The 12,408-nt window shown below is 43.4% G+C and overlaps 1 protein-coding gene across 3 annotated transcripts in view; it reads left to right on the top strand.

Annotated features, from left to right (window-relative positions):
- The window catches only part of STRBP (spermatid perinuclear RNA binding protein), a 181,849-nt gene that overhangs the window by 44,265 nt on the left and 125,176 nt on the right, over nucleotides 1–12,408 (top strand). Inside the window, exon 1 of one of the 3 annotated variants that reach the window (XM_055541092.1) lies at nucleotides 304–470. The exons of 1 other annotated variant lie outside the window; for it this stretch is intronic. The gene's annotated coding sequence lies outside the window, so the exon portion shown is untranslated. Of the gene's footprint in view, nucleotides 1–303; nucleotides 471–4,252; nucleotides 4,314–12,408 lie in introns of those variants that run through there. One more of the 3 variants, XM_055541095.1, reaches the window with a different exon arrangement.

Raw genomic sequence — 12,408 nt, 5'->3', positions numbered from 1 at the left:
AGGTGCTGCCGCAGGCGGGGGCCTGCCGCCGGGAGGGAGGCAGCGACGCAGTTTACGTAAGCGTCTCCTCGCAGGTGCATGCGGCCGCCACAGCGTGTGCTCCTTGCGCGCTCCCAGGTGCGCAGTTGGCGCAGGCGGCGGCGCGGCACGGCGGCGGCGGGCGCTGGCCGGCGCTCTCAGGTGCGGCAGAGCGCGCGTGGAGGGGGCGCGCGACGAGTGAGGGGGCGGGCTTTCCGTTCCCCGGCAGCCGCGGGGCCCGCCCCCTGGCCCGGCCAATGGGCGCGCTCGACAGTGTCACGTGCTCGCCGCCGCCGCCGCCGAAGCGGAGACCGGAGCCGCGAGCGCCACCAAGGCAGCAGCCGCCGCAGCCGCCGCCGCTGGGCTGAGGAGCCGGAGACGCAGGCTGACTAGGTGGCGGCGGCGGCGGAGCGGGAGCAGGGACCGGGCGCGGGCAGAGCGCGGCGGTGCGGGTAGGTTGCGGCGGAGGGGCAGGCGCCTGCGCGGCGGGCTGTCCCGGGCGGGCGGCGGTTGAGGCGGCGGTTGAGGCGGTTGGCGGTGCCGGCCCGGGCCCCGCATTGTTTGTTGTGCGTCCTTAGCAGCGGCGGCGGCGGTGGCGGCAGCGGCGGCCGGGGCGGAGAGCAGGGAGTAATCCCGGCCCCCGTGGCTCCAGCATTGTGGCCGCCGCCGCCGCCGCAGTTGCGGTGCCCTGGCTGCTTCGGGCAAGGGCAGCGGGCAGTCTTCCTCACCTTCGTGGAGGGTGGGGGGGGGGGGCAGGGTCCCGGCCCCGAGCGGGGAGAGGGCGTGGGCTGTGTGAGGAGACCCGGCGCTGGGGGCTCTGGGTAGGATGGAGGGTGAAGGGCTCTGGGCAGGTGTTGGAGGACGTTGGGGGCAGGGGCTGGGGGAGAGGCTGCGGGGGGCGGCTGGAGGGTGTGGGCAGATTTGGGTGAGAAGGAAGGGTAGAGGGATCTGGCCCACTGGAGGGTGAGGCCCTTCGGGCAGGTTCGGGAGACCCATGGGGGCCGGAGCGAGTGGGGGCAGCCTGTGGGGGTTCGGGAGGGTGTGAAGGAGGCTTAGGGAGGACAGGGGGCGAGTGTGATGGGATTGGAAGGAATCGAGGGAGGCATGGAAGAGGCGGATGTCCCGGCCGGGGCTACGTGTGAGGGGCAATGAGTGGGGCCAGATAGCAGGAAGACCGTGGACAAAAATGTGAAGGGAAATGTGGAAGAAGGTGTCCGGCTCGGGGCAGTGTGGCAGGGTGAGCGTGGAAAGAGGTTGTGGGGGTGGGTGGAAGGAGGGTCTCTGGAGTGATGGGGAGGGAAATGGAGGGTGTTCAGGCAGGAGGAACGGGAGGGTAGGCCCAGAGGCTTCAGGAGACCCGGTGAGCGGTGTGAGGACAGGGTCTGTCCAGGAAGGAGGCAGGAGGGTCTGAGGCTGGAGAGATGGGCCCTGCCAGGGAAGAGCATGTGAGAGGAGAAGCAGGTATCTGATCTGGTGAGGCGCTCAGGGGAGAAGAGTAGAGGGCGGGCGATTGGAGCAGGGCCTGAGTTTGAGGGGTTTGGGAGAGAAGTCCTGACGGTAGTGAAGGGTGGTGGGGACGAGAGGAGGTACTGGGGCATTTAGTAGAGATCAGAGTGAGTGAAACGGAGGGTGTTCTCGAGGAAGTATGAATGAAGGTGGGGAGTATCAAGAGGTGGGACTTAAGGGTTGGGGAGACTTGGGAGGGGACCAGTGGAGTGCAGTGTCAGGGCCAGAGGTGTGTGTGGGGGGAGGGAAATGTTCTTGGAGTGGCAGGTGAGGTGTGAGGACAGATGGAAGTGTTTCTAGGGCAGGACCTGTGGAGGGAAGTTGGGGAGAAGGAAAGAGAGGGGGTGCGTGGTGCGTGCTGAGGGGAGATGAGTAGAGGAGTGCAGTAGGGGTAGGTTCAAAGAAGTGTACAGGTCTGTGTACAGTGTGGGAGGGAGAGAAGCATGGGTTTGGGGGCTATGGTAGAAGTGGGTAGGAGGGAACAAAGGGAATGAAAGGGGGAAGATAGGATATTTTTGAGTAGAGGATGTTGAAAAATGCCTAGTGCCAGCAGTAGTGGGGTAAGGAAAGGGTAAGGTGGGTATGTATGTAGACATGTCTGTGACTAGAACGTGGTAGGTTGGATTTGGGTTTGGGGTGGTGGTGGGGGAAGTGGGATGCCCAGGTTTAGAGCAGGAAATGACTATTCAGCCTGGGGAGAATTAGGAAAACTGGTTGCTTGAAAGAGTGCGGAAGGAGTGGGTGCTGAAGTGTGAGGAAAGCCTGGAAAACTTTGGGTCTTGAGAGACTAAAGGAGCCACCATGTTTTGGGTCAGTGAAAGTATGTGGAAGGGCAGAGTGTAGAATTTGGGGGGGGGGAACCCTAAAGGGAGAGGATTAAATTATTGCCTTAGAGGAACTGGAGAGTGTGTGAGGGTGTGTGTGTGGATTCTGGAATGATGTTAATGGAAAATGGAGGACATTAAGCCCTTTACCATATATGAAAGTTCATGCTTCTAGGATCAGAGAGATCAGGAAGCCTTGATTTTAGTTCCAGAACCCAGTGAATGGGGATGGGATAAGGGAGAGCTGAGCACACACTCCCTGGTTGGAGGAGCTGTGGGTGGAGTATCATTCTGGCACATTGGCCTGATGAGTGGGCAAATAGAGGAGCCATGCAGGGTCAAGAGGAGCGCACCTGGAGTGAATAGAAGCAGGACTGCAGCAGGTTCAGGGCAGGTTTCTTTGTGAAGATTCTGCAAGAGGGCAGGGCCCAGCGTGTTTGAGGGCTGTGCATCAGAGGGAGGAAAGGATACCTTGGTGCGGTGTATCAGATACCTTGGTGCTTTCTGTGTAATAGGGCAGTTTTCAGGCATCTGAGTGATGTAATATCTCAGTCCCATGCTAGAGGCAGACAGAGGTAATGTATTAAATACATCCAGCTTCTAAAAGTGGCAGGAATGGAGCTTTCACTCTTTCAAGGTGGAGATAACAGATCCTCGGTTGTCTCCCGAATAGTTCAAGTAAAATTTATTAATAGAGGCTTTTGGATTTTCTGTTATTTTAATTTGAGTTGGGGAGTGCAGTGTTAGCTTTATTGTGGAAAGACTTTGGGGGTTATGTGTTATGAAATAACCTTTAGGTGTTTGAACACAGACTTTTCAGCAGGTCTAGTTCAGTGTTCTGTGGCTTGTGTTAGATTCTTTGGGATTTGGAAGGATTAAGGAAACTGCTTTGAGACTGCCTCAGTAAGCAGTGTTTTCTAGAATCTTGGAAAGTGATTTCCTTTTTGACAGTTGAAGGTTCAGTCTTGTCAGATTTTGCAAAAAAAAAATTATTTCATCATGGTGCAGATGTAACTTCAATTATTGCTTTCTGGGCTTCGGGTAGTGTTTAATGTGGTACCTAGTATGATCTCACATGAAAGGTCCTCTTTGGTACCTTGGGAAGCTTTCTGGGTTGATTAGTTTTCTTCTTTTGTCCATTTAGGAAGTATCTAAATTGTTAGTTTGAATAATGCAGCCATTGTGAGTTCAAATAAGTTTGAGTGGAAGTGGGAATCTTGCCTAAACATAATGAGGCTGAACAGAACACCACATTTTAAGTAATCTCTATCTGTAAGTATAAATATTTTAAAAATAAACTGGAAACCAGTCATTTTTAAAATCCAAATTTGAAGTGTATCATGAAGGCAGAAAAATAATGCTCTAAAGGCATTGCTATAAGATTTTATTTTTGGAGGGCAAAGTTTTTAAAAATATAAATGCCTTTTTTTGAAACTCTTAGCAGTGTTTTGAGATTTGATACATGTATTTAATGTAATTATAACGAACATGTTTGACCCCTTTGGCTTCCTGGCAGAGAATTTGAGCAGTAGGATATAAGATGAATAGAGTGACCTTTGAAAATTCTTTCCCATTTGACTTGTTTTCTCTTTGTATTTTTTAAGTCCATTGTGTTGGTTCATTTAATTGATTTGGAGCAAGCAGTACTTTCTTGTTCAAAATACTCAATTCTGGTTTAGTGTTCTGTTTATATGTATTGTTCCGTGAAGTTCTAAGGTTTGGGATAATTTGTAGGCACTTTAAAATATTATCCTAAGTTTATGAACCAAGGCAAGCAGGTTGTTTAGACTTTGTAGGCTAAATAATTGGGTCTGGTTTTATTTTCACTTGTGACTTGCTGGACAAGATACTTAATCCCTTTGTGCTTGTTTCTCCTCCAGAAACCTGACTCTTTATCTACCTCCCAGGAGAATTGAGATGGTTTATATAAAACAAGTTTAAACCTTTCAGGAAGGTTAGCACTATGTAAGTAGGGGTAATAGCTGTTATTTCTTTGACTCTTTATTTCATGTTAGCCTGTCAAGTAATAATTTGGCATTAGGTGGGTTAATTTGTAGTGAGAAACTTGGATAGAGATGAAACTTCTGTGACTATTAGAGATATCGGCAAATTGAAGTTTGTTCATTCTTTGCTCTACTGTCTACTGATTTTTCCTGGCTCATTTGTGCAGCTAAGTATTGGTGCTGATTTGAATTCTTCAGTCTGAGCAGAAACTTGTGAGAGACATTCTGAGTTCTAAGTATGAATTTCCAGGGACAGGATGTTTTTTATGTCTCAGAGAATTCGATTTCTAAATCAGAAATAATACATGTAATACATTTCCCTATGGTTTTTTGTAGAAAATTGATTAATTTTGGGTGACTTGAACAGAAAAATGGAGCTATTGCTTCTAGTGGCATTAAGCCTCCTTTTTCAGATTTATTGCATACTTTTTCCTTTTTTAATTTTTAGTTAGCAAATAATTACCGTATCTGTTTGACATTACTAAGCCCATTGACGGGTTATGCTCTGTTTGTGAGGGAATAATTTTTAAATGCTTTTTAAATGTTTTATTTGGTTTATTAGTTGTAAAATAAACCTCCAGATTTTGGTCCTGATTGACATTGCAAAAATGTAAATAGTAAGTTGCTTTATTAGGCATTAATTTGCTTGAGCTTGGTAATATGTGAAGCCCTGACAATAGTCTTTCTATGCTAACTGATCTATTCTTAGTAGTTTACTACCTTTTATAACATTTTGGACACCGTTACCCATCTTACTGCTCTTCTGTTTTCATTTGTTTTGCATGGATCCTTTTATTGGAAAATTGCTTGTTTTTAAAAATTTATTCAGCTGTAGAAAAACTGTTTCTGACAGGTAATTATGAGAGGCTTCATAATTCAGTCTAATTTTAGAAAACTGTTTATTGAGAGATGTATGTTAAACTTATATGTCAGTTAAAATAGAAAGGAATAAAATACTGAGACCAGATTAGTGGTGAGCTGAATACTTAAATGGTTTGAGCCTGAAAGATTTGCAATTCTTTAACTTTTAGGTCATACATTAAATAATAAGGTGACCAAAGGACCTGATTTGTCACTTTCATGCTTTTTATTTCTTGAGGGTCCTTTAAGTGTATCATTTTTTAAAAAGTTTATTTATTTTTTATATAAATTTATTTTAATTGGAGGCTAATTACTTTACAATATTGTATTGATTTTGCTATACATCAACATGAATCCTCCACGGGTGTACACGTGTTCCCCATCCTGAACCCCCTCCCACCTCCCTCCCCATACCATCCCTCTGGGTCATCCCAGTGCACCAGCCCAGAGCATCCTGTATCATGCATCAAACCTGGACTGGCGATTCGTTTCAAAATGATATTATACATGTTTCAATGCCATTCTCCCAAATCATCCCACTCTCGCCCTCTCCCACAGAGTCCAAAAGACTGTTCTATACATCTGTGTCTCTTTTGCTGTCTCACATAAAGGGTTATCATTACCATCTTTCTAAATTCCATATGTATGCGTTAGTATACTGTATTGGTGTTTTTCTTAAAACACTGTATTGGTGTTTTAAGTTTATTTTTAATTGGAGGAAAGTTGCTTTACAGTGTTGTATTGGTTTTCTGCCTTGTAAGTGTATCATTTTTGAGAATTACGATGTCTATCTCAACAATATGTGTGTTGCAGAGTGAATGAAGCAGCTTTAAATTTTAGTTATTTGGTATTCAAATTCTCTTAACTTCTGACATAACTAACACTGTGTAGAACATCTGCTTTCTTTAGTTAACTTTAGCACAACTCAAAAGGGTACAGTTGATTATATCAGTAATAAAATCACAGTTTTGCATTGTGTGACTTCATGGTTCATTTCCATTTGAAAAGCGAGAATCCTGTAGCAGGTTGTGTGATAAATTCTAAGGCATTTCTGGGTCATGGATAAGATGGAGTTTCTTTCTGCACCTGCAGATTTTCCTGTTCTTTGCAGTTTTCCAGGTGCTGGGAAACACAATATCCAGTTGGTTAGATCAGTCTTTTGTTTATGAATTGAATTTAACAGTTAATACTATGGACATAAAGCAGAAAGTAATTGTCCTAAAGACTGTCTAGATTTATTTTAATTTTTTGTGTTGCTTGCCTGTTTTGTCCGTTTAAGTCAGCAAACACGTGTTAACTTTTGGCTTAAAGGCATGTTTTGTGCCAGACCTGAGATTTCTTAGTAGGGCTCAATAATATTGTTTTCAGTAAAGAACAGATCCTTTCCTAGATAGACTGGTCCTAAACATGGGAATGAAGTCTATAACTGTGGTTACCTATGTTCAGTCAGCCTGCCTGAAAATCAGTATATTTTAAGACAGATGGGTAGTGGTGACCTGATGAAGTGTTTTGTTTCTGAAAGTTAAGATGAAGGCAGTTCATTCTTAAGATGTTTATAATTCCAGATAAATCTCAAACATTGCATCTAATTATGCAGTGATTAGGCTTCTAGAGCCTAGGCAATCTACATTTTAACCTAATGGAACCATGGGATACTGGGTAGCTCTTAACCCTGGACAGCTCAGGTTTAGTTAGTGAAGCTATTGAACTGGAGGGGAAAGGTGTTGTAGTTTTGGTAGTGTAGGTTAGCAGCTAGAGAAAATAAGCATTTGGCACCGTAGGTATGCATATTTTTGGTTGTTTTTGATGTAAGCTGTAAATAAGCTTATAAGGCCAAGGTTTGCATGGAAGAACAGATACCCATACTAGTGATGAGGCTTTTTAAAAGATAGTATCTTAAAAATGAGTATTAACCATGATGCTTTCTGATAAGCCAGCTTTGGGGTAAATGTGGAGTTATACAAAACAGGCTTTTGAAATTGGTCAGCATTATTGTTTAGTAGTGTCGTTTATTTTTAGAGCTCAGAGTTCACATACCTGGACTTTGGTCCCTGTGATAGCTGTGTAAGTGAACAGCAGAGTATTACATTTAAAGAAATGGAGGAACCAAGAGTTGACCCTAGAGCAGAGATAGACTTTCAGAGCACTCTTTATGAAGCTGTATATCGAATTCCTGATAGTCCCCACATTTTGCAAGGAAGGTTGATGGCTGAGCAAATTTGAAACCTGCCTCTTTTAGTGTCTTTTTAAGGACTACTTGGAGTAATGCTTGTCCTTCTTAGGAAGCGCAGGGTCCTAGGATGATGCAGTAGCAGTGAATCTGAGGGAAAAGGCTAGACTTGGGTGGACTCTTCTTACAGGTGGGCACAGAGATGACCCTGTGCAAGCTCAATTGCTGGATCGGGTAGTAGAAGAATGTTTTTGGCACAGAAAGGCTTGGCCCAGAGATCTGCTCCTGCTGTTTACTAGTCGTAGATCTCTTTTCTCATGTATAAAATTGGAATAAAACCCCTAATTTACAGAATTATAGTGAGAATTAAAGAAGATAAGAAAATTGTAAGCTCTGAAGCATATGGCATTTTTTTTTTAAGGGAAGATTGAGCAGAAATTAAGGACAGGCTTTGAAGTAATGAGCAGTTTGACTTGGAGGTCCTGGATTTTTATTTTTTATCATGGTATTTTCAGAGGTACATAAAAAGGAACAGTACAGTGAATGTCCGTATACCCATCAGCTAACTTCAACAATTAGCAGCAAGATGCTGCTCTTGTTTCATCAATCCCTCATTCAGTTACTATTTGTCATTGTTTTTGCTGGAGTATTTACAGCAAATCTTAGACATCATGTGCTTTTGTCCTTAAATACTTCAGTGTGTATTTCTAACAGATCAGAAACTTAAAAAGAACCTCACAAACTATTTTAACCCTCTAAATTAACAGTTATTCCTTATCTAATACTCGGAGCTGAATTTGAAACATAGCTCTACCACTCACCAGCTTTGTGTGTTAATCAAATTACTAGCTCTCTCTGAGCTTCTGGTTCCCTTATCGTAACATAAAGATAATACTTGATGAAGTTATTTTAAACTTAAATGAAATAACATATAAAATACTTAACATGAAGATTCTCAGTAAATGGCCCAACCTCTCTTCTGAGCCTCCTGTGCCATGTGAATTAGAATTAAGGGGTGGCCTCCTCCCTTCTGGAGTATCACAAGGGGTAACAGTACTCTGGAATTCCTGCCCACTAACCTAGTAAAATTTCTCTTCATCGAGCTATCTGACTCTTCTGGTAAAATTCTGTAACAGTTGAAATCATATCCATTCTTCCTTCCTTCCTGTAGCAACATTATTCTCCTACTGGCTCATTCCAGTCAGCATATATACACTATTATTTCATTTATTATTTTTTTAAAATGACCTTTTCTTGACCACACTGTCTCTTCTAACTACAACTCAATTTTTCAGCTTCTTGAAAAGGTTGTTTCTGCTCATCTTCAGTTTTCCTGTCCTCTCCTGAACCTACTACAGTGAAACTTCCAGCTCCGTCACTGCTGTTGTCAAAACCACTACGTTTAATTCTCACTTGACCCGTTAGCAGCACTGGGTGCAGTAGGTGCCGCCTTCCTTCAGATGCTTTATGCTCTGGTTTCTAGGACACCACACTCTGCTGGTTTCCTCCTGCCTCCTTGGCTTCTCTGTCTCCTTTGTTGGTTCTTTCTTATCACTCCTGCTTCTTAATATTGGACTGTCCCATGGGATCTCTGCTCTTTATTCTCATTCTCTTGGTGATCTCTTTCAACCTCATGGCTTTAAATATGATATATGTGCCAGTAAGTTCCAAATTTTTATCTGAAACTCCAGGTTACTGCGTATTTTGGCACTTCCACTTAGATATTTCGTTGGCATCTCATACTGAACTTGTCTTAACCAAACTCCCTATTTCCTCTGCCTCTTTCGTGGTCTTCCACATTTTATTTTAGTAAATAGCAGCTTCCTCCATCTTTCCAGTTTCTCAGGCCAAAACTTGGAGTCATCCTTGCTTCTCTCCCTCTCACACACATCTGACTCCCCAAGAAATCTTGCCAGTCCTTTCTTCAAAGTATATCCAGACTCTGAGCAGTTTTCATCAGCGCTACTGGTTTAAGTCTACATCAACTCCTCTGAATTACTACAGTGGCCCTTTTTACTCTTGCCTTCTTATAGTCTGTTTGCAATACTCTAGCAAGAATGATTCTTTCAAGAAGCTAAGTCATTTTTGTCTCCTGCCGGTCAGAACCCTCAGGGATTCCATATCTTTTCCCAGAGTAAAAGGCCAGGTTCTATTAAAGCTGTAAGTGATTGGATCCCTTCTTTCCTCTCTGGCATTTGAACTTTTCTTTTTGCTTACTCCATTCTTGCCACAGTCGCCTTCTTGTTCCTCTCACATGAGAGGCACATGCCTGTCTCCTGTCCTTTGTATTTGCTATTTGCCCTGCCTAGAATACTGTTTCTCACATATATGGGTGGCTTCATCTTTTTCAGGTCTTTGTGCCTGTCTCCCCTTTCCATGAGGCCTTAGTGTGTGCGTGTGTGTGTTCGACTCTTTGCAACGCCCAGGGCTATAGCCTGCCAGGCTCCTCTGTCCATGGAATTTTCCAGGCAAGAATACTGGAGTGGGTTGCCATTTTCTACTCCCAACTCAGGGGATCTTCCCAACTCAGGGATTGTCTCCTGTGTCTCCTGTCTTGGCAGGCAGATTCTTTACCTCTGTGCCACCTAGGAAACCAGAGACCTGCTCTTACCACGCTGTTGAAATGGCGGTTCGTCTGTTTCTGGCCTTCCCTGTCCTACCTTTCCCACCTTTTTATCCATACCAGTTAAACCATTTAACTTATGGTATGTTTTTCTCGCTGATTTTGTTTATTGCCTTTTCCCCTTCATTAGTATATATAAGCTCCATAAAACCAAAGATTAGTGTTGTTTTTGTGTTCTGTAGATTTGAAAGCATCTAGAATAGTGCCTAGCACTAAGCAAGCACTTGAGTATTTGTTCAGTGAACTGTTCTTTTATTAGTTATAGTCTGTCACTTTGTAAAGGATGCTATAGTTGGGATTTTGGTTTTTCCCATGGAAACTGTGTACCTTTAAATTTTTATGATGTATTTCTGTCTTCTTCATGAATATCTTTTCTTGAGACTGCTAATAGGCTTTATTATTTATTCATTATAATTTTGAGTCCTTGTTATGTACTAGTTGCATTGGAGGATACAAAGATAAAACATTGACCCTGACCTTCAAAAATTTAGTCTATGAGGGGAAGGTGATGGTATGATTTTGAGATATCGATAAATTTTTTAAAATAAGTACTTAAGAGAGAAAATGGCTGAGGAATTTAAAAGAGCAAGAAATTACTTCTGCTAAGGGGAATAGGGAGAGACTTCTGGTATGTGGTACCTGTGCTGAGTCACAGATAAAAATTGGGATTAGATTATGAAATAAAGGGGGAGAGAATTCCATATGGAGGGGACGGCACTGGCAAAATAAGAATGATTTCTGTGGAAAAGAACAAAGTGGTTCAATTAGTTAAAGATAGGGGAATATGAAAGGACTTGGTGGAGTGTGTTTGCAGTGGAATATTGGAGTCACTGATAGAGGTCTTGAGTGTAAGAATGAGGAATTCAAACTTTATTGTCGACAGTGAGGCTTCAGTGAAAGGTTTTGATTTGAGCAAGAGTGGAGGGATGACATTATTAGAGCTTTCTTTATGAATTTGACAACTTTATGTGAAAAGAGGGGCCAGAGCACATATAGTGATTAACGATGCCATTATAACAGTTTGAGGAAAAATGTGATAAAGGTAGTGCAAATGGGTATAAAAAGGATGCCTTGGAACTGATGAAACTTGGTAGCTGGATGTGAGGGCTGAGCTCCAAGCCTGCAGGGTTTCAGGTGTAGTTGACAGGCCAGGCTGGGGTGCCCTGAAGAGAAGTCGGGACCCAGGAGAGATGGGATCAGGGCACACTTTTAGTTTAGTTTGGATATTCAGTTTGCAAGTGTGGTGGTGACATCATAGGTGATTGTTGTTCTGATTGAAAATCAGGAATCTTTAGAAAGGATGTGCATCTGTGGCTTTGTGCCTTCATTTTCATACAGTTAATGACAGAGTAGTGATTCAGTTGCTCAAACTGTTCCTGAGGTCTGAATCTTGATAATTGATTTGGGAAACTTCAAGTCATCCAAACTTTTCTTTTGATTTGTGAGTGGCTCCAGGCAATGGCAACCCACTCCAGTACTCTTGCCTGGAAAATCCCATGGACGGAAGAGCCTGGTGGGCTGCAGTCAATGCGTCGTGAAGAGTCGGACTCGACTGAGCGACTTCACTTTCACTTTTCACTTTCATGCATTGGAGAAAGGAACGGCAACCCACTCCAGTGTTCTTGCCTGGAGAATCCTAGGGACAGGGGAGCCTGGTGGGCCGCTGTCTATGGGGTCGAACAGAGTCGGACATGACTGAAGCGACTTAGCAACAGCAGCAGCCACTTGTTTCACTAAGTTTGTTAGATAAGCTTCTCTAAGTTGTAAAGCACTTTAGCAGCTTGAAACAACTTAAATGTTACCCTTTGAATGTTCCTTTACTGCTGATTCATTGGCTGTGGATATCTTAGCAGTGAAAACAACAGAGTTCTCAACTCGTTACCTTGATCACTTTGTTGAGATTGCTTTGAGTGAAAAGGTTTGTAGGATCAGGCCATACCGCTCTTTTTCTTTCGCCTTGGGACTTAGAGGCATAGGAGAGGGAGAGGAAGACAAGCATTCTATGTTAATTAATGGTAGTTAAGGTGTTAGTTGCCAAAACAATTCTTTAACAACCTACACTTAACAAAATACCAGAAGATAACAAGAGGATTTAGCTTCTATTCCAGGCAAATTCAAAAACAGAATAAGGTCTTTTTAGATTTATATCATTTTCATGAGCCTTGTAGCAGGAGGCGTTTTTAACCCCAAGGTTATTTATAGGAAAAAAGAATTATTTGCAAAATAATGTTGATTAAGGTATACAGCTTTTATTTATAGACTGTCTAATGATGCATGATATTTATAATTTTATACTTGGTGCATTTTTAAATAGTTGAATAAAAAGGCATCGTTGAGCTTGTTAAGAACTTGCAGCTTCACCAGCTTGGTTTGGAATGGTGACCTTGAGTTTACCACATTAGT

This window comes from Bubalus kerabau, chromosome 11 (assembly GCF_029407905.1).
Source record: "Bubalus kerabau isolate K-KA32 ecotype Philippines breed swamp buffalo chromosome 11, PCC_UOA_SB_1v2, whole genome shotgun sequence".
NCBI lineage: Eukaryota > Metazoa > Chordata > Mammalia > Artiodactyla > Bovidae > Bubalus > Bubalus kerabau.
This window is presented reverse-complemented; position numbering and strand designations above follow the sequence as displayed.